The sequence below is a fragment of the Lepus europaeus genome, chromosome 4 (genome assembly GCF_033115175.1).
Source record: "Lepus europaeus isolate LE1 chromosome 4, mLepTim1.pri, whole genome shotgun sequence".
NCBI lineage: Eukaryota > Metazoa > Chordata > Mammalia > Lagomorpha > Leporidae > Lepus > Lepus europaeus.
In genome coordinates, this window is record NC_084830.1 from 26,222,793 (window position 1) to 26,244,516 (window position 21,724).

Here is a 21,724-nt window from a genome sequence, read left to right on the forward strand (position 1 = left end):
CATATATTTTCTCATTTGAAATGGGAAGTACAAATGCATTATGATGCCAGTGTCCTTGGTACTTAGAATAAATACTGAGGGAATGAGAACCATTCCTGCTCAGGGGTGATGAAACCATACTTTACAAAGGTTGTGACAGGCTAAAGCTAAGCCACCCATATGTTTCAGGGCCAGGACTGGGCATCATGTCTGGTGTTCTTGTGCTGTGGTAGTCTGACTAGGACGCAGCATAGCCTCCCTTTTCATCACAACCCTAGGAAAATCGTTCAAGATACCTTCCACTTCATGTGATACTACATTTCCATTGTGAATCATTCCCCCTACTCCCCTTGCCAATTTCTGGGGACTGTTTCACCCCCTAATTCACCTCCCCTAAATTCATAAGATCCCAGTGGTGAGTTCCCAGTGGCTATGATTGTAATTGGACTGGAATAACCCCTTACCCCATCAGTGAATTTTTTGATAAATAAGAATTGAGACAGATTCAAATGTCTAATGGCTCATTTCTTCAATAGAGGCTATCTGAACTCTTCTGACTAATTTGTAATTCTGGGCTGGGTAGAAGAACAGCTTAGACCCACCAGGGTGGGGAATATCTAGCCTGTGGGCCATATAAGGCTGTTGAAATCATTTGGTCTGGCCCTGCCAAAGGAAATGCATTGAAGAATCAAAATTTAATCTATAGCAGGCTAATTTTTTAAGTTGGTAATTTTGTATGGCCCACAGATGATGTTATAAATATCCAAATGGCCCTTGGCAGAATAAAGGTTTCCAACCCTGGTTAGGGGAAGAAGCAACAGAAACAAAAATGAAAGAACTCTTCCTGGGTTCCTACACACTTGGGTTTTGTTTCCAGTTGCTTCCTGAGGCCTGTTTAGATTCTTGCCCTTGCATCTGACAAAAACACTTTTGAGTCTTCTTAATTACTCTGCCCTTTTTTTTTCCTTCAACTTTTGAGTTGGTTTTTGTTGCTCTCTGCATCAAAAAAAAATCTAACTCAACCCACGTATTTGCCAAGGCTTATTTGCTATTAGGTCTCGATAGGTTTGAGAAGCTACAGCCTTAAGAAGCAGTAGGAAGTTGAAGTGATTTTGCAAATGTGTTAATGGAGTTTTGGAGCAGGAGATGACCTTGCCCTGTCTGTACTACCACTAATTGTCCCCTGCATTGGTGTGGAAACAGGCCCTGAGAAGTATCGTTTGCAGAGTAGGTCATTCACCCTTCTGGATTATTGTGTGCCTCAGCATTTCTGCAACAGCTTGAATGATGCTTCAGTCTGAGCCTTTCTGTTTGAGAGAAGCTCTCTAATATACCATTGGATTGAGGTGTGTTCTGTGTTGCATTTGGATCATAAAGATCACACACTGTCTCTAGAACAAGCAAAGAGTTAGGATCTAATTAAACATCTCTTGTATCTCCCCATCACCCTCACTATTCCACCTGGCAAGTAGATGGAAGAGGTGAGCTTTTGCTGCTCTGCTGGAGATTGGTGGTGAAAACAGGTGGTGGGGTATTCTAAATTTGGTCTGAGATGAAAACATTTCAAGCAAACAAAATTAAGCTGGATTCTTTTGACAAGTATTTCTTGAGAGATGCAGATGTCAGTTTTATTAAAGCACAAATCAGCATTGGGAGAAAAATACTTGATGGTATGTAAGTATACAGACACTCCATACCTGGGAAATGACAGCTCACCTTTGCCGGTGGCTTCTAGGCATAAGGTGATTCTTCAGCCATAATGCAGAGTCCATTCCCTCCCCGTCCCAAACTTAGGGGAGAAGAGAAAACTGGAGTCACTTGTTAGGAACAGACATTTGCATTTGTGATGTTCCTGTCATTCTGTTCATGCTTCTGTGAATTCACAAATGTACAGAAATTCAGAAATCATCTGGGGTAGGAGAGGGAGAAAGGGAAGGTGTTGATTTTGCATTTTGATGAAGCCCTGATGTGGCAAATCTCAAATGACAATCTCCCATCTTTATTCCATGGACTGTAGCAGTTTTGGGGGGCTCTGCTGAGAAACTGTTAGAGGCTGGCGATACAAATCCTACATGAATTCTAAATGTATTTGGGTTAGCTGTAAATCACTGCTCCCAATCTAAAGATTATCTTCTGATGCTGTTATGTACTAGATTTTTACTTCTCATTGCTTTGAGGGGGGAAAACCAACCCACAGGAGTTGCACTTGTACATAAAAAGAACTTGCTTACCCATCATTTAAGTGCTTCGCTGTTTGGCTTTTTGTGACTTTCTGACACTTTGGCGTTAAAGTCTCTCTCTACCTCTAATTGGGCAAGTGAATTTCAGTGTTGCTAATGGAGCATTACTATAGGACCAAAGTAGGATGACATTTTCAGAGCCACGATCATCAGGGGTTTTGCCCTGTACCGTATTGACCTTAGAGCACCTTCTGGTGTTCACTCCTCAAACAAATGCGCCAAACACTACTCAACTCTGGGGAAGAAAGGGTGGTAAGTCTGATCCTCCAGGGGCTTAAACAAGGGCAGTGGTTCTCATGATGTGGTCCCTGAGTGAGCATCACCTGCAAACTTGGTAGAAATACCAATTTGCTGGCCTCATTTCAGCCTTTCTGAATCAGGAGCTTTGAGGGTAGAGGCTCACCAGCACCCAGGCCATGGTGTTGCTTGCTGAAGTTTGCTCTGAGCATTGCTTCAGGAATCTGGCTGTGTGGCCTGGGGAGTTTAAAAAAAAAAAAAAGGTCAGAAATAAGGTCTGGAAAATTTTTATTTTATTAGTATTATTTAAGTTGCCAGATGATATTAGTAAGACAGAATGCAATAAAGCATTAAAACCAGCCACCTGGATTAGAGGTTAGGCGCAATAGTTATGTCAGGCCATGGAAGAGGAGGGGGAGGAAAGCAAAAAGCCTGGCAAGACCCACAGGTCCAGAGGGCTTGTATGCCACAGGCCTGAAAGAACAGCGGGACTTCGTTTACTGGACTGTGCCGATTGTAGGGGCCAGTGTATAGATTAAAAAAACAAAACAAAAAGAAACAAATGCATACCACTTCACAACCTTGCACTGAGAAAATCATCTGTGACATTAATTCTCATGTCAAATCTATGCTGAATTCTGGCAGTGAGAGGGTGAGAGGGAGAGAAATTGGGACAAACTGCCTCCTACTCTCACCCTGAACTCCAGGAAGTTAGGATCTAGGAGTCAGGTAAAAAATGAAGACGGATAGATATTGAGCCTAGCAGTCAAGATGCTTGAGTTCCACATTGGGTACCTCATTTTGATTCTTCACACTGGCTCCTGACTCCTGCCAATGCTGTTGAAGACTCTAGCCACTGATGTGAGAGATCTGGACTGTGTTCCTGGATCCTGGCTTTGGCCCTTTCAGTTTCCTAATAACCATTGTGGGCATTTGGTTACTGAACCAGAGATGAGAGTATACTCTTTCTCTCCCTCTCAGATAAACAAAAATGAAAACAGATTAGAATATGTTATTTTTATAGCAAAAATATTTTTTAAAAAGATTTATTTATTTATTTGAAAGCCAGAGTTACACAGAGAGGAGAGGCAAATAGAGAAATCTTCCATCTGATGGTTTACTCCCCAATTTGTCACAACAGCCAGAGCTGTGCCGATCTGAAGCCAGGAGCTTTCTTCAGGTCTCCCACATGGGTGCAGGGGCCCAAGGAGTTGGGCCATCTTCTACTGCTTTCTGAGACTACAGCAGAGAGCTGGATAGGAAGTGGAGCAGCTGGTCTCGAACCGGCACCCATATGGGATGCTAGCACTACAGGCCAGGGCTTCAACCCGCTGTGCCACAGCACCGGCCCCCAAAATATAATTTTTTTAAAGATTTTATTTATTTTAGAGACAAAGCCACAAACAGGGAGAGACAGAGAGATCTTCCACCTGCTGGTTCACTCCCCAAATGGCCACAACAGCATGCGCTGGGCCAATCCAAAGCCAGGAACCAGGAGCTCCTTCCATATCTCCCACATGGGTGCAGAGGCCCAAGCACTTGGACCATCTTCTACTGCTTTCCTAGGCCATTAGCAGAGAGCTGGATTGGAAGAGAAACAGCCAGAACACGAACCATATGGGATGCCGGAGCCATAGGTGGAGGCTTAACCTAGCACGCCACAGCCCCAGAATGCAGTTGTCCCCAGAATGGCCAGAATGTGCCAGCCCCCAAAAATACAGTTTATAAACACATGATGAAAAGCATGTTAGGCCGGTGCCGTGGCTTAACAGGCTAATCCTCCGCCTTGTGGCGCTGGCACACCGGGTTCTAGTCCCGGTTGGGGCGCCGATTCTGTCCTGGTTGCCCCTCTTCCAGGCCAGCTCTCTGCTATGGCCCAGGAAGGCAGTGGAGGATGGCCCAAGTGGTTGGGCCATGCACCTGCATGGGAGACCAGGAGAAGCACCTGGCTCCTGGCTTCGGATCAGCGAGATGCGCCGGCTGCATCGGCCATTGGAGGGTGAACCACCGGCAAAAAGGAAGACCTTTATCTCTGTCTCTCTCTCTCACTATCCACTCTGCCTGTCAAAAAAAAAAAAAAAAAGAAAGAAAGAAAAGCATGTTGATGTTGGGGAAAAATATTCAAATTATTCTTTACTTTGGTATTCCATCAGAATCATGGGCAGTTTTGTTTGAGCTAACATTCCCCAAAATATGAAATCGTAAATCTTTTGAGAGATTTCGTGTGTATTTGAGCAACATTGATAAAGTGTTAACGTGAAAAATTCAACCTCCGTTGAAGGAATTTCTTCTTGCACACATTATGGAATTTTAGGGAGAGACTTTTTTTTGCAAATTGCAAGGTCTCAGTGCTCATGGTCCACTAAGAATGGAGAGGCCTGGTGCCACTTAGAGGACAGCATATCTGTATACCTCAAGGTGAACAAACCATTGGAGGCATTGGGAATAGAACCCTCACCTCTCCTGCTGCCAATATCCCTTTCTTCACTTCCATTTGTTTCCTCTTTGCAATCCTTTCTGAAATTGCCTTTTTTCTTTTAAAATAAGCGTATAGAAATTTAGATTTGATTTATTATAGTTTGTATTTAAAAAACTCTGGAAAACAAGAAGTAATTGGAAGATAACAGTAGCAGCTGCCTAACCAGTTGTTTCAAAATATGGCAATAAAATATTAAACTCCAGATTTGCTATTTTTGTGCATGGATGTCTGTCATTGGTTATGATAGATTTCTAACAGCCCAACAAGTTGATATTTTAGGAGGGGGCAGGTAAAAATGATTCTAACAAGTTATGAACTTAAATATTTTTCCCAGGGAGTAATAAATGGGGTCTTGACAGTTAAAAAAAAAGGGGGGGAAAGCACAGCTATGCATATATAATATATACACATATATTGTGTAAATGACCTGGACTGGAAGTAGCCTCAGATTTTGGATACTAATATTGGGGAAAAAAGCCTGCATAAATCCAAAGAACTTCAATTTAAAGGGAGATTAAGTTTTGATGGAGATGCAGTTTATTTACATCACAAATGGGAGGTATGGGTTGGTTAAAGTGTATGAAATGAACATCCAAGGAACACCACCCAAGGATGGAGTTTCATTATTCCTGAAAGTGGAATTAGCCTGCAGCAATAGCATGGACTACGCAGGCTATTTTAATGGAAATAGAGTTTCATTTGCCCACGGGTAACGGCTGTGTGTTTCAGTTGGGCACATGCAGAGCAGTTGTGGGTATGTGGGGAGGCAAGAGATGGCTGCAGTGGGGTAAACAGAGATAGTAGTGCCTGTAACACATTGCAGGCTCTTTGATGGGGATGGAGGTGGTGCACTTGTTTCCCAAAGCCTGTTATACCAACTTTGTGGTGTGTTCTTAGGTGCCACTTGGGAGAAAAAAAATTTTTTCTGGTCAAATAAATTTTGGGAAAGTCTTGCTTAAACAGTACTAGACTGGGTTCTTTACCTCAAAATTAGCAAAAGTTTTGCTATATAAAGTGCATTGTAAAGTTTTAATAAGAAGCAGTGTGGTTAGTGGCTGCCCCAGGCAGAGAGCTGGTGCACACTGGAACTCTCTAACTTAGGAACTGAGTGCCCATGAGCCAGTTGCGCCTGCTTTCTCATCTTTAAAATGGAGACAATAGTATTAGCTTGATGTATCAGAAATTGCTAATATTCAGTCTACAAAAACCTGGCAGTGTCCTATAATTCAAGCTAGTTCTGTGATCATATTACGTATGCATGTAATCCTGCACATATCAGAATTCCTGGGAGAAATATGTAAGATGGTGTGGGTGAAGCCTTTGCACTCACACTAGCAAGTATTCATTAAGTAGTCGGTTGCAAAAGCAGCATAGGAAAACAATGCAAGCATAGAGCATGGTTTGCAGTAGTAGTCCCCCAGGACAGAGGGGATTCTGGGGGAAGGAGGCTACAGACCAGGGACCTTTTTTTTTGGTAAAGGGCTGGGTAGTAAACATTTGAGGCTTTGTGGACCTTATACTCTCAGTAAAGATTACTCAACTCCCAGAGTATAGTGGGAAGGCAGCCTAGACACTACATGATCAGATTTAATAAAATCGGGCATTGGTTAGTATTTGACCCCCAGGCTGTAATTTTTTTTTCTTAAAATTTGTATTTTTTATTTTTACTTATCTGAAAGAGAAAGAAAGATCTCCCATTCCAGGGACATTAGCAGGAAGCTGGAATGAAAGCGGAGTAGCCAGGACTCAAACTGGTATTCTGATAAGGGATGCTGGTGTCCCAAGAAGCTTAACCTGTCATGCCACAACTCTCCTGCAGTGCTCCCTTGACAAATTCTTTTTAGTGTGAATCATTATTGTGTTGAGCTTGGAGATCCAGTGGTGAGTAAGACAGTTATTGCCCTCATCTAAACAGAGTGTACATTCTTCCTGGAATATTTATTTTTGGAGTATTGTTACTTGATTTAAATGGAAAGGGTTGCTCTATGAACTATTGATTCCTCTGGTTTTATAGAAAATCTTTGAGAGAAGAACGCAGCAGGGGCTGGCATTGTGGCACAGCAAGTGCCAGTTCATGTCCTGGCTATTCCTCTTCCCATCTAGCTCCCTGCTAATGCACCTGGGAAAGCAGCAGAAAATGGTCCAAGTCCTTGGGCCTCTGTACCATGTTGGAGGCCCAGAAGAAGCTCCTGGCTCCTGGCTTTGGTCTGGCCCTGCCCTGGCTATTGTGGCCATTTGGGGAGTGAAACAGCAGATGGAAGTTCATTCTCTCTCTCTCTCTCTCTCTCTCTCACTCTTTAACTATGACTTTCAAATAAGTAAATAACTCTTTTACAAAATGTTTGAAGAATAAAGAATAGGACATGATAAAGGAGAGCTCCACAAATATAACCTGCACTTCAGGATAAGCGGTTGAATTTTCCCACCATACCTACTGAACAGTATGCAGTAAGACTTGGTTCACATTTGAGCTTTAGCTACAGTCTGTATATACGAATACTATATTCTGTTTATATAGCAGATTCCGCTTCCAGCCACAGATGTTTCCGGCACCTGGTGAACTTATCCAGGAAAAGCCCATGCTCATTAAGACTCCCAAGTCCCAGAGCTAAGTTTTATGGGTGGGGAAACTGAGGTACTGAAATGGTTATGGGATTGGCTGTGGTCACAGCTGGACACAGGACTCAGGCCAATACAACCGGTGGGCCTAGGAGCAGAACCAAGGTCTCCCTCCCTGGGACTCCCTCATTCTCCAGGGCAGCTGAGCCTTCTCAGACCCAGGACTCCAGTTCAGCTTAAAAAGAATTAGGGGGACTGGAGATCCTGCTGGGAGAGAACCCGTGTGGACAAAGGAGGAGTTTGAATCAGGAAACCAGATGCTGCTGCTCAAGGCGAAAAGACGTCTGGCATCGTCAGTGCTGAATGGGAAGGCTGCAGTCTGTCAGAGACAAGTTGCACAGGGCGGAAACCGTGCCTCTCCTTCCCTTCACCGGCTGTTATTTCTGTCTCTCGAGTGGCCTGTATTGTCTCTCAGCGGAGAAGTGTCCCGCGACCAAAATGGATTCCTGGCTAGAGAGCTGGAATCATTTGTTGCTGTCAGTTTTGGCAAGAGCACCCGGAGTGGAAGCTGCAGGTTTTATCCCCTGATCCTAGCCTATGCCTGTGGTCATCTCCTGGGAGAGCACATTGGAGCTTCCAAACATGGAAGAATAGTTGGGGGAATGGCAGCGGCAGTGCTGGACGCAGCTTGAATGAGCTTATTTAACGTGATGGTGTGATTTTGCATTTTTGAAATTTAAAAGAGAGAAACTGTTGGTTTTCTGACTTGCCTGTCTTGACATTTACCAAAAACCAATGACCCAAAGTGAAGTGCAGTCAAAGGTTTTTGGTCATTTGTGATAACTGGTGATTCTTGAAATTGTTGGGAGATAGGACAATTTTACTGTATATCAAAAAGGAGCATTAGATTAAAAAAGAGGCAGAATGAAATAAAATAGGCTCTTTCTAGTTGCCTGGCTGAAACAACAGGCCCAGAGCAGAGAATTCTGGCCACAGTCACAAAGATAAGATGAAGACTGAAAACAGCAAAAGGCCTTTGAAGAGGCCAAATGCAGCTTTCATCAGGATAAGAATGAGCCAGCAAGTGGGCTTTGAAAAGCCTACCCATTGGAGATTGTGAGGATTGGAGAGGGAAGGGAGTTTCAGTTCACGGACAAGCCTACAGGCTTGGAATTTCAGTTCCAACAAATATGCCAGAGATGTTTCTGGGTGGTGGGAGGTCCATGCCAACCAGAGCTGCACCTGCTCTGGATTTGGAGGTCAAACTTTATCCCTGCATCCAAGAGTCTTATTAGCATCTTTCTTTGAAAGATAAGAAGGATGCAGTGTATCAGGAACAGAACTCAACATTTATGCAGGAGAGTTTCAAGCCACCAAGATTTGGGGCTTTTTGTCTCCACAGGAAAACTAACTAACCTAATATATTAAGCCTCAAGTTTCTCATCTCTAAAATGGGAGTAAGATTGACTTCACACCGCTATTGTGAAAATTAAACTAATCAGTGTTTGTAGATTTTGTCATTCAATGCCTAACACAGCAAGGAAGCTATGCTGATGGTGATGTTATAGCATTGGCACTAGTCTGTCTTCGGCCATCAGAGCAGTCACTTAACAACCCACAGGCTCTGCAGAATGGGGCTTTGGTATTGATTCTCAGGACATGCCCTTGGAATTGGCTTCCCAGAGACTGAGTCCAATTTGCTCTGATTCATCCATATCCTCTCAACTGGTTTTACCATGTCTGTGAGCACTTGTTCTGTACCAGGAGAAGCAATAGGAACCACATCAGTAAATATATGGATCCCCACCAGAGAAGAAGGGAAGGGAGCTGAAGAGGGTAGGGCAGGCCTTCAGATGACCACACAAGTCTATGCCGTGCAGGAGAGAGGGCAGGAAGGAGCAGTGGGTAGGCAGCACCCCAGACTTGCAGGTGTGAGGGTGTTCTGGTCAGGTGAAGAGGGAGTCCTTGACACAAGTAGTCTGTGAGAGGGGCCACATGTCCAGCATTGGTGGACATGCAGCCAGTTTCTGGGAATAGCACAGGGGAAGTGTGGCGTCCTGGGATGTGGGCCAGCTGTCACTCATCCTCCTGCTGCAGGAGGTCTGAGTGACACATATTTAGGGCCACCACACTGCCTTGCGGGAGCTAAACAAAGAATGACATCAGCAATCAGCAATTTGCCTTGGCGATCCGTGTGACAGAGGAGACTGCAGGAGGCCACTAGATGATGGTTTTGCGGGGAGTCTGTTAGTCCCAAAGGTCAGGAAGGAATTTCCTGGGGATGAGATTTGAAAGACAAGCACAACCGATCAGGTGAAGGAGGCAGGAAGGGTACTTTGGAGAGAGTGAGAGGTTAGGGCTAAAGGAATGTGCTGGAATGTGCTGGAATAGATACGCAGGCAGAAGCCACAAGCACAGTTGATGCCTGACAAATTGTCACAGAAATGCTGGAGGCCTACAAAAGGATCATTGCAGAGGAGCAGGTGCATGGTGTAGCAGTTAAGCAGCCATTCAAGAGGTTCCCAGCTCATGGAAGTTACCTGAACTTGATTCCCACCTCCACTATGAACTCCAGCTTCCTGCTAATGTGCCCCCTGGGAAGCATCAGGTGATGACTCAAGTAGTGGGGTCCCTTCCACCCACATGGGAGACCTGAACTGAGTTTATGACTCCTGACCTAGGCCTGGCCCAGCCATCGTGGTTGCGGCCATTTGAGGAGTGAAATAGCAGGTGGAAGATCCCCGTCTTCCTTCTCTCTCTGATTCTCAAAATTTGTGAAGGATAATTTCTGTTCTAATATTTTTTGAACTCAGTAGTTTCATAAGGCTTTGCAAGGAAAAATGGCTTCCCACTCACCTCCCTAAAGCATACACTCTAAGGAGATCTGAGACCTAGAGGAGGAGGAAGAGGAAGAAGTCATCAAGTTGTATCTGTTTCTTGGTGAATATTGGTACCTGCTGGCCTCATTGATGAAGACTTTCTTTCTTCAAGATGTGAATACCGAGAGCTTCTCCAAGATGAAGAGGGATCCCAGTCATATGCACTGTGTTACGAAATGACAAGGGGCAGGTGCTGTGGCATAGCAGGTTAAGCCATGTCCTGCAGCACAGGCATCCCATATGGGCACTGGTTCGAGTCCCAGCTGCTCCACTTCCAATCCAGCTCCCTGCTTTTGTGCCTGGGAAAGCAGCAGAAGCTGGCACAAGTCCCTGGGCCCCTGCACCTATGTGGGAGACTGGGAAGATGCTCCTGGTGCCTGGCTTTAGCCTGGCACAGCTTTAGCTATTGTGGCCATTTGGGGAGTGAACCAGCATATGGAAGATCTCTCTGTCTCCTCCTTCTGTAACTGTGCCTTTCAAATAAATAGATCTTTTTTAAAAAATGACAAAACGCTGAAGCAGGTAATAGAACCATCCTGTGAGTAATCTCAAGGACTCCATAAGTCTCTTTGATGTTCAGAGATTAACAACAAGAGTCTCCCAGCCCCGTGCTGCTCCCCAGCCCGGCATTGTCGGTGTGTAATGGGCTCTATGCCAGTCACTGTGAAGATGGCCAGAGGATCCCCATGTGCCCCTGCATGTGCAGATCAGTCTAGGCTGGTGTGGAGTGAGAGACACCGGAGAGATGATTATCTGAATTCCCTCATGAGCCTTTTTCTGAAATCTGTGGCTTTTCTTGAGCCCTGACGTTGTCTGTTCCCCTTCAGTTCCAAAACTGTTGTCTTTTTCTCCCCAACCTTAAACATATTGGCAATTTGTATAAATGCCAGCAGCCTTCTCTTTGAGGGGCATTACATTTCTAGTGTCACTTAAAAGAGATCAGTTCTGTGTGCTGAAGCATTTGATTCTGCTTTCTGTCCATCGGTGCACCTGAAGAATGATTCTGATTAGATTAGAATTTGTCCCCGGCTGTATTAGCACTGAGTGCTTTATCTGCTCCTCGTGAGAGGAGCGCTCCCACCCGCATGCCTTCCTAGGCCCCTGGCCAGGTCTGCGCATCTCATGGAGCATTGCCGCTGCTCTGCCCAGGCCCCAGCACTGCTGACAGTGATGGGCAGAAGAATGTTTCCAAGAATATTTTTTAAAAAGAAGAAGAATGAATGACTAAGAAATGGAAGAGGGAAAAGAGGGAGAAAAGCCATCTAAAAGAGAGAAAGAAGTTTTGCTAAAGACTGACAAAGAAGAAGTAGGCTAGGCTTGTGCTTGCCCTGTAGTACTGATCCAACAAACAGAGAGGTTGGCCCTGATTTGTTCTGTATTGAGAGTGCTGACTGGTTTGCTTTTTCTTAGCCCCTGTTGTTCTCAACCTTTAAGAGCAAGAATCCTAGATTCGAAAAGGGAAGAGTAGGTGGGGAGGAGCTCTCTACTTTTTGTAGCATACGCATCATGTAAACCGTGGTTTAGACACAGGTTAGAAGGCAGAATGCCCGGATCCAGAGAAAGTGGGAGGTCCTGCTCACTTCTGTTCACTTTGTTGCCTCTGCTCTCTTCCCAGCATCACTCCTTTTATTTATTTTTTTTTCTTTTTTTTTTTTTAACTTTTATTTAATGAATATAAATTTCCAAAGTATAGCTTATGGGTTATAATGGCTTCCCCCCTCCCATAACTTCCCTCCCGCCCGCAACCCTCCCCTTTCCCGCTCCCTTTCCCCTTCCTTTCATGTAAAGATTCATTTTCAATTCTCTTTGTATACAGAAGATCAGTTTAGTATATATTAGGTAAAGATTTCAACATTTTGCCCATATAGCAACATCAAGTGAAAAAACTACCATTGGATTACTAATTATAGCATTAAATAGCAATGTACAGCACATTAAAGACAGAGATCCTACATAATTTTTTTTTCAAATTAATTAATTTTCTATGCCATTTCCATTTTAACACCATGTTTTTTTTTTTTTTTTTTTTTGAATGTCTTAGGCTGTGTCTGCATCACGTTAGAGAAATGATGTGGAAGAAGGAAATGTAAAGACTCCTCTGGGTGCTGTAGGGAGATGCTTTTTGCAACTTGATTTTTTTTTTTTTTTTTGGACAGGCAGAGTGGACAGTGAGAGAGAAAGACAGAGAGAAAGGTCTTCCTTTACTGTTGGTTCACCCTCCAATGGCCACTACGGCTGGTGCGCTGCAGCCAGCACACCACAGTGATCCGAAGCCAGGAGCCAGGTGCTTCTCCTGGTCTCCCATGCGGGTGCAGGGCCCAATGACTTGGGCCATCCTCCACTGCACTCCCGGGCCACAGCAGAGAGCTAGACTGGAAGAGGGGCAACCAGGACAGAATCTGGCGCCCCAACCGGGACTAGAACCCCGTGTGCGGGTGCCACTGGTGGAGGATTAGCCTATTGAGCCGTGGCGCCGGCCTGTGACTTGATCTTTCTAATATGGAACCCTGAAAATGCCTGTTCACCTGCTGAAAATGCTGCAAGGAAGGCTTTCATTGCCATCTGCAGTCAGTGGACAGGGAACTGGGTGAACTGGTCCCTGCCTACCCTTTCCTTTGCCTTGGTTCTGCTGCCCTCATACACACTTTGTGTTCCCCATAAGGTGTCAGGCAGAGTCCAACCAGAAATCATGAACCACTGAGAGCTCTGAGGCAGAAGGACTTAATGAGTTCCACAGATAAGGAAGGGCTGGGGCATGGAGGTCAACAGGCACAAAGACATAGGCATGAGGACAAAGGCTGAAGATGAGCCTCAGTCACCTGGCAAGACTAGGAGCCATGTCTATTCCTTGAAATTTCCTATCTCTTCTCAGTGCTTCCCATGGGCCAAACCAAAAGCTGACATGGGAATCTAGAGAAATGTGGGCTTCTGGGGTCAGCACCCATGTAATAAAGAATGAAGCATAGAGCCAGGTTCTGTTGAGTTAGGTGGGTTGGGTACGAATCTGGGTGGTGGATGTATTCTCAGAATTGTGGTTCTATTTGAAGCAGGATGGAGGACTGGATGCTGGTTGGACAGCCAACAGTGTCCACTCCAGTCTGACACCAACCTCTTTGTGTTTCTAGAATGAACTGTGCCTTCTTGACTTGTTCATGTTTTCTCTTTGCTTGGAGCCCTCCCTCCCCCTTCTCTCTCCTATGCTTTTACCTAACTGAGTTGTCACTTTTGAGGTACCACATTTTTGACTGAATTATTTATTTAAATGAGTACCAACTAAATGCCAGGGACTGTTTTAGACTCTGTTGATAGAAAAGTCAACAAAGTAGCTGCCTTCATGGAACATATTTTTCAGTAGACATGGAGGGGCAATAAAGAATGAATGAGCAAATGCATAGCATTTTTTTAAAAAGATTTATTTATTTTATTTGAAAGGGAGGGAGGGGAGAGAGAAATGCAGAGACAGAGAAATCTTCCATCTGCTGGTTCACTCCCCAAATGACTGCAACAGCTAGAACTGGGCCAATCCAAAGCAAGGAGCCAAGTGATTCTTGTTGATCTCCCACATGGGGGTGGGGGCCCAAGTAATTGGGCCATCCTCTATTGCTTTCCCAGGTGCATTGGCAGGGAGCTGGATCAGAAGTGGAGCAGCCAGGACTTAAACCAGTGGTCATATGGGATGCCAGTGCCATAGGCAGCAGGTTTACCTGCTATACCATGGCACTGGCCCCAATACATAGTATTTGATGGGAATAAATAAAATGGAGAAAAGTGAAGCTGGGTAATGGAGACAGAGAGTGCCATAGGTATGGGTGGTGTACCTACTCTCTGCTGGGTTAGCCCAGAAAGCCTCAGATAGGGGTATTTAGGCAGACTAAGGTCAGCAGTCAGGAGGGTTACCCCTTATTGTTCACAATCTCACCTTTAGAACCTGAGATATCTATTTCCTTGCAAGGCAAAAAGGATTTTGCAGGTGTGATTAAATTTAGGATTTGAGATAGAGAGGGGATACTGGGTTTTCTTAGCGAGCCTGTCATTCAAAGGTCCTGCTGAAGAAGAGGCGAGAGGTTAGATATGATGACCAGGCGTAGAGGATGTGACCAGAAGTTGGAGTGAGAGGGGAAAGGGACCAATGACTAAGGAATGGAGGTGTTCTCCAACAGCCGGAAAAGGCAAGGAAGTGTATTCTCCTCTGAAGCTTCTGGAAGGAACACAGTCCTGACGATACCGTGATTTTTACATTTTGGGCCTCAAGAACTCAAAGAGAATACATTTGTGTTGTCTGAAGCCTCTAATTTGTCACAGCAGCAACAAGAAATTCCTACAGGTTTATCTTGGGAAAGAGGGTGCTAGACAGAGCAATAACAGGGGCAAATGCCATTAATTCATCATCTTCACAATGAACAAATTCATTTAAATTAAATATTTATCTTTTTTTTTTTTTTTTTTTTTTTTTTTTTAAATTTTTATTTTATTTATTTATTTTTTGCACAGGCAGAGTGGACAGTGAGAGAGAGACAGAGAGAAAAGTCTTCCTTTGCCGTTGGTTCACCCTCCAATGGCCGCCGCGGTAGCGCGCTGCGGCCGGCGCACCGCGCTGATCCGATGGCAGGAGCCAGGTGCTTCTCCTGGTCTCCCATGGGGTGCAGGGCCCAAGTACTTGGGCCATCCTCCACTGCACTCCCTGGCCACAGCAGAGAGCTGGCCTGGAAGAGGGGCAACCGGGACAGGATCGGTGCCCCGACCGGGACTAGAACCCGATGAGCATTTTACACCACTGTTCTACTCCCAGAACCCTAAGCTCACCTCACTGTTAAAACTGCTTATTTGCTTATGTTTCTGCCCCTTTGCCTATAAACTTATTTTTTTTAATTTAATGAATATAAATTTCCAAAGTACAGCTTATGCATTACAAAGGCTTTCCCCCCACAACTTCCCCCCCACCCGCAACCCTCCCCTTTCCCACTCGCTCTCCCCTTCCATTCCCATCAAGATTCATTTTCAATTCTCTTTATATACAGAAAATCAGTTTAGTATATATAAAGATTTCAACAGTTTGCCCTCACATAGCAACACAAAGTGAAAACATACTGTTGGAGTACTAGTTATAGCATTAAATAACAGTGTACATCACATTAATGACAGAGATCCTGCATGATATTTTCTAAAAAAGATTGATTACTTTTCTATGTAATTTCCAATTTAACACCAAGGGTTTTTTTTTTTTTTTCATTTTCAATTATCTTTATATACAGAAGATTGCTTCAGTATATACTAAGTAAATATTTCATCAGTTTGCACCCACACATAACCACAAAGTGTAAAAATGCTGTTTCAGTACTAGCTATATCATTACTTCACCTTGGACAACCTATTAAGGACAGATCCCACATGGGACGTAAGTACACAGTGACTCCTGATGTTGATTTAACAATTTAACACTCTTGTTTATGGCGTCAGTAATCTCCCTAGGCTCTAGTCATGAGTTGCCGAGGCTATGGAAGCCTTTAGGGTTCTCCGACTTCGATCCTATTCCGACAGGGCCATAGTCAAAGTGGAAGTTCTCTCCTCCCTTCAGAGAAAGGTACCTCCTACTTTGATGGCCCCGTTCTTTCCACTGGAATCACACTCGCTGAGATCCTTCATTTAGGTCTTCTTCTTCTTCATCTTTTTTTTTTTTTTTCCCCAGAGTGTCCTGGCTTTCCATACCTAAAATACTCTCATGGGCTCTTGAGCCAGATCCAAATGCCTTAAGGGCTGATTCTGAGGCCAGAGTGCTATTTAGGACATCTGTCATTCTATGAGTCTGCTGTGTCTCCCCCTTCCCATGTTGGATCCTTCTCTCCCTTTTTTTTGGTTTTATCAGTTAGTATTAGCAGACATTAATTTTGTTTGTGTGATCCCTTTGACTCTTAGATCTATCAGTGTGATCAATTGTGAACTGAAATTGATCACCTGGACTGGTGAGATGGCATTGGTACATGCCACCTTGATGGGATTGTATTGGAATCCCCTGCTTTGCCTATAAACTTATATGCAGGGGCTTACATCTTTCTGCTGCTTTCTACCTGATGCTGATACACAGTAAACACTTAGGAAAATGCTGCATTTTGGAAACTGAAGGTTTTTCAAGAACATTCCCCCCATGCAGATAAACCCATGGGACTACAGGTGGCCTGCAGAGTGGTCTCCTTGAGTGTTTATCTGCCCATCCATTGTCTGGATTGTACTCTGGGCTACAAAAGTGATGGGAGATTCTCAAAACTCGGAGATGGAGTAGAGGTTGCAACATTTTTGACCAGGTGCCCTCTCTGTCCATGGGGTATTTAGATCCATTCTTTGTGTGATGGGTATCAGTGGGTCTCTCAGTTGTGGCATTGGGATCCAGGGGTTACTGTTACTGGTGAGTTCTTTAAGGTCACTGCTTCATTAAAGACTTTGTTGCTTAGTTCCTGTGTAATCCTTCCTGAACCCAGCTGCTAGGTAACTGGGGAAGTTATCAAAGTCCTTTTGCAGGTCTGAGGACCCACTTGCCCCATTGCACATCTCCCTGGGGTGGTCTCAGGCTCTTGTGTGGTCCCAACACATCTGGGAACAGAGAGGAGCTACCATCAGAACCTTAGGATGTGGTTTCAGGGGCCCTTTACTGATTTTCAGTTGGTGTGTTCATCAGCATCTTTGTCATCTCAGACTCCAAATACTCAAAACTACCATTGACACACCCTCAGCTGCCCACAGTTAACCATGAGTTTTGCAAGTCAGTATTTCACTGATGATTTTACAAGCAAACAAGGAGTTTGAGGCTCTTCTGAGACCATTGTAAGGGTGGAGGGGTGACTAGGAAGTTGAGTGTCTGGGTGCTGGGAAGAAAGAAGGGCACTAAGAAAGCAAATGCAGAAGTCTACAGGACAGGGGTGTTAGGGACAGGACGGGGCTTAGAGAAAGTGGGGAAAGGCAATGGGCACTGGGAGGAGAGAGAGGAAGTTTGGGGGTGGGGTTTGAGGTTCTGGAAGCAGAGTATGACCTCTGCTTTGGTGATGTTATTTAGATGGCATCTCAAATGCATAGGTGGCAGGCATTGTTTTTCTCACTTTCACATGTAAGGAAGAAGTCTGGGAAGACCCAAGAGGCACAACGCAAGGTTCTACATTGCAAGATCAGGGTTCCGATCCCATCTATCCTGACATAGGCCCTTTCCCCATTCTAGGATTTATCACAGACTAGAGCACTACATGGATTAGGTCATGCATGGTGAAAATGGCCCCATCTCAGTGTCCCAAGAATATCATGGTTGACCTTGCACTTCTGTATTGTGTCCATTGCCCTGGCTATGGAACAGACTCTACCTTCAATGGTGTGTTACTTGTAGTGAGAGGAAAAGAGGATAGGTCAAGCTAAGCTGGCTTCCACATCTCTGCTCAGTTATAGCCCATGTGCTCCTGCTCAGGTCTCTCAGCAGAATCAAGGTGTACAGCATGTTGTGTGTTTCCCCAAAAGGTTGGTGGAACCAGGCCCAATGTGGGAGAAAGAAGGTGGCTGAGCAAAGCACAGATAGCCGGCTGATGTAAAATATTTCTTGAAAACCTGCTTCATGGTGCACTATAATCTGGAGATGAAGGTGAATAAGATGTATGGAATCATCTGTCAAGGACCTCATTCAAGTCTGGCTGACATGAAAAAAAAAATCTGATTAGTACACTGTGATAGGTAGGAGTTAAGGTATATGTAAAGCACAGCATGAACTTCAATGGCCCTCAGTAGATGCCAGGCACTGTCTCAACTTTTTATAAAAAATATTTGAAAGGGAAGGAGGGAGGAAGAAGGGAACGGAGAAGGGAGAGAAAGGGAGGGAAGGAGAGAGGGAGAAGAAGGGAGGAAGAGAGGGGAGAGAGATTGATTGATTGTCCTTTTGCTGGCTCACTCCTCTAATGCCCATAACTTCGGGAATTGCTCAGGCCAAAGGCAGCATCCTCGAACTCCATCTGAGTCTCATGTGGGTAGCAGGGAACCCAAGTACTTAAACCGTCACCTGTTTGTGCATCTCCTGGGCACTCTGATATGGGATGCAAGTGTCCCAAGCTGCATCTTAACCACTGCAGCAATCTCTAACCCCTCAGCTCCTTATCAATTTCTTACAACAACCCTATGCAGTAGGTGCCATCACTTTAATTGGTCCAGAGGGTTTTACACTCTATGACTTAGTCATCAATATGTGAAATGAAGGATTATATATATGAGGAGACCGAGGCAAAGAGGATTTAAGTGTCTTCATGGAACTGCCCAGAATCTCTCCCAGTTTATAAAAAGCAAGGGCTAGTTCACTTATCTGTTGCCATTTTGCAAACCACAGTTAATGATGTAGTTACTTTGGCCAGCAAGATTTTCTGGCATCCACTGTCCAAAAGTTTTGAAGAACTAGAATCACTCTACCATTCCTTAAGGCTTTGCAGATGCTGTCATGAGGACCTTCCGCTGCACACTACTGGATGTACTCTCTCCTTCTGAAAGCTTTGGAGCAGCTTATCTGTCCTTTCTTTGTCTTCTTCATTTACGAACTGTACATCATTGATAGGACTTAAGGTTTTGTAAGGACTAAATCAGATAATCTTGAAGTTCTCAGTACAGTATCTGGCATATAGTAAACCCTTAATAATTGTTGTCTTCTCTGTCCCCCTCATCTTTTCTCCCTTTGCTTTCTCCTGTCTCTGCTTCCCTTCCTTTTCCTCTTCCTTCCCCATTCTTTCTCCTTCTCTTCTTTCTTTTTCATTTTCTCTTTCTATTCTTCCCCCTCCCTCCCACTTCCTTTTCCTCCTAATCATTGCTTATTGATCGACAGTTCAGTCAACCTCATTCTATATTGTGCCTTCTAATACTCCTTGTTGTAAACATGACCTGTATCAGAGCCTCAGCAAGAAACAGGTGACACAATATAATTGGGTAAATTGGAGAGTCTTGAATAAAAGAACTATTTGGAGAGGTTTGGGAATGCTGTGGAGACCCTAGTATCTGTAGGTGCCAGTAATACCTCTGGATTCGAAAGGGGCAATGAGAGTGTCAGTTGACTTTTACTGTGATTTCTGACAACACCCCTGTCTCAGTGGCTTATGATAACAAACATTCATTTCTTGTGCATGTTCTATGAAGGCTGTTGGTTGGCTATGCCTCTGCTTAACTCTGCTGGGCTTGGCCGGTTGGGATGGACTCTGTATGTGCTGTCATTTGAGGATCCAGGCTGATAGGAGTCTCTCATTGGCACCTGCTGTTGGAAGGCAGATATGAGAGGGGCTGAGCTGACCATGCCGTATGGTATTTAAAGCTGCTGCTCTGGTGATACAATGTCACCTGCTTACATTCCACAGACCATACAAGTCAAAGGCCAAGCCCCACGTCAGTGAAGTGTATATTTTACTCTGATTCCAGAGAAAAGAAATGAATATGTGTGAATAAATGTTGCAGTCTACCACAAGAGGGAATGGTGACTAGGACCTGGAGGCAGCAAAGGAGCTGGCTGCTGTATAGGAACTGAGATTGAGACACTACCCAAGGATGCAGCCAGCCATGGAAGACACAGGGGAATAAATGCCCCGGCCCTGTCTCCCACCTGTCAATCTCTGATCACTTGTTCCTGTGCCTGTAGCCAAGTGGAAGCTAAAGGCCAGGGAGCTTATCCTTTGGTCCTTCCAGGCCAGTTTCCTGGGACAGACAGCAAGTGGGAAGAGGGCAGGGAAGGAATCTGCAGAGGCAAATTGAAGATGATTTGGTCATAATCTGATTCATAATACAGGTATTCCTACCACAGAAAATGTACCACAAAGCATTTTTTGAAAACCAGCCGCTCCTCATTCCTAAATGACCCAGGAGGAATTCCAAGCTGACTGTTCATAAAGTTAAAATGGGGAAAAAATTAAGGTGGCAATAAATCTTCCATTAGATCATGCTATAAATCTAGAAGAGAACCCTTTTGGGTGACATAAGGCATAACCTTTAACAGCTAATAGTCTTGAAACTGTTTGCATCTGACCATTCTGAGTCCCTAAGTGGTTTCCATTCCAACATTGTCATTTATCTTGTGATATTTACTTTATTGTGGTAAGTTGCAATGTTTCGTTTTTTTCCCCCTCAGTGAATCTGAGATAAAATAAACTCAGTAGAGTAAGATGGATGCCATCTTATTAACAAGCCCCACTTAGCAGGGAATGGAGCTGAGCCAACCCAGCAAGAGGCGTGAGAGTTCTGCATCCTTCAGCATCTTTCTGTGAGGAGCGGTCACCTACGCACTGGTCCCTTGTTATAGCTAAGTTCATACAAGATCTCTAAATTCTGAAGGAGGACAAAGTACTTGCATCTTTCTGTCAACCTTCTCCTTAACTTCTTTCCCAGTCCTCCCACGACATGATTCCTGCGAGTTGTTCTGGTTGTCCAGAGACCTTATACTCTAGGACCCCACCACAGGCCTGCTTTCTTGTGTGTGTGTGTGTGTGCGGCGGGGGTGGGGGTGGTGGTGGTGGTGGAACTACTCAGAATCTTCTCTCCAGGGTTTCACCTCTGGCAAGAGGAGACAAAGTGTTCTTCCTTGGCTCTGTCTGTCCATGCAAGAGAAAGATTTGCCGAACAGAGCAGCCAGAGACAGAGACTTCAGTAGTAGAAACCATTATCCATTCTCTCTTTATCTGTAGATAAAGCCCCATGGCTGTGATGAGCTCTTCTGCAGGTTTTACCCACACACAGTAACCATATTTGGAGAACCCTGTTATAGATTGGCCATCTTCATCCATTGAGCTGCTGGGGTAAGAAGCCTGGAGTCGTCCTACGGATCTCATATCTCCTAGTGGTAGAAGTTCTAACTTCACAATCTTCATTAGTTTACCTTAAAAGACCCGCTTTATGGGACTACATGGCTTGTTCTGTTCATACAGAGCAATATTCTGCTGTTTATTTGGTGTTTGTTCTCTGTGGGAACACTTCCTTAGCAAGAACTCTGGAGAAGAGGAACTTGGGAGGAGATTTGAGCACCACTCATCATCCTAAACCCAATACTTAATATTTCCTAGACTTAATATTTTTTTTTTCATTCCTGAAAAATACAGTCAAGTGGATACCAAGAAATGCAGATTTAATGTTGAAAGAAATAGGTTTAGGTCTCAACCTTGCCATAAATTCATTTTTGAGATGAGATTTGGATGAATCACTTAAGGCCCCTAGATATTTGTTTTCCTTCATGAGAAAGGATTTGGTTGCAACTAACATAAGCCACTCTAGCTATTTTTAATTTGGAAGGGAATTAAGTACTCATAAAAATCTTGAATGGACAGAGGGGCAGGATAGGGCTTCCAGAATAACTTCCAGATCAGCAT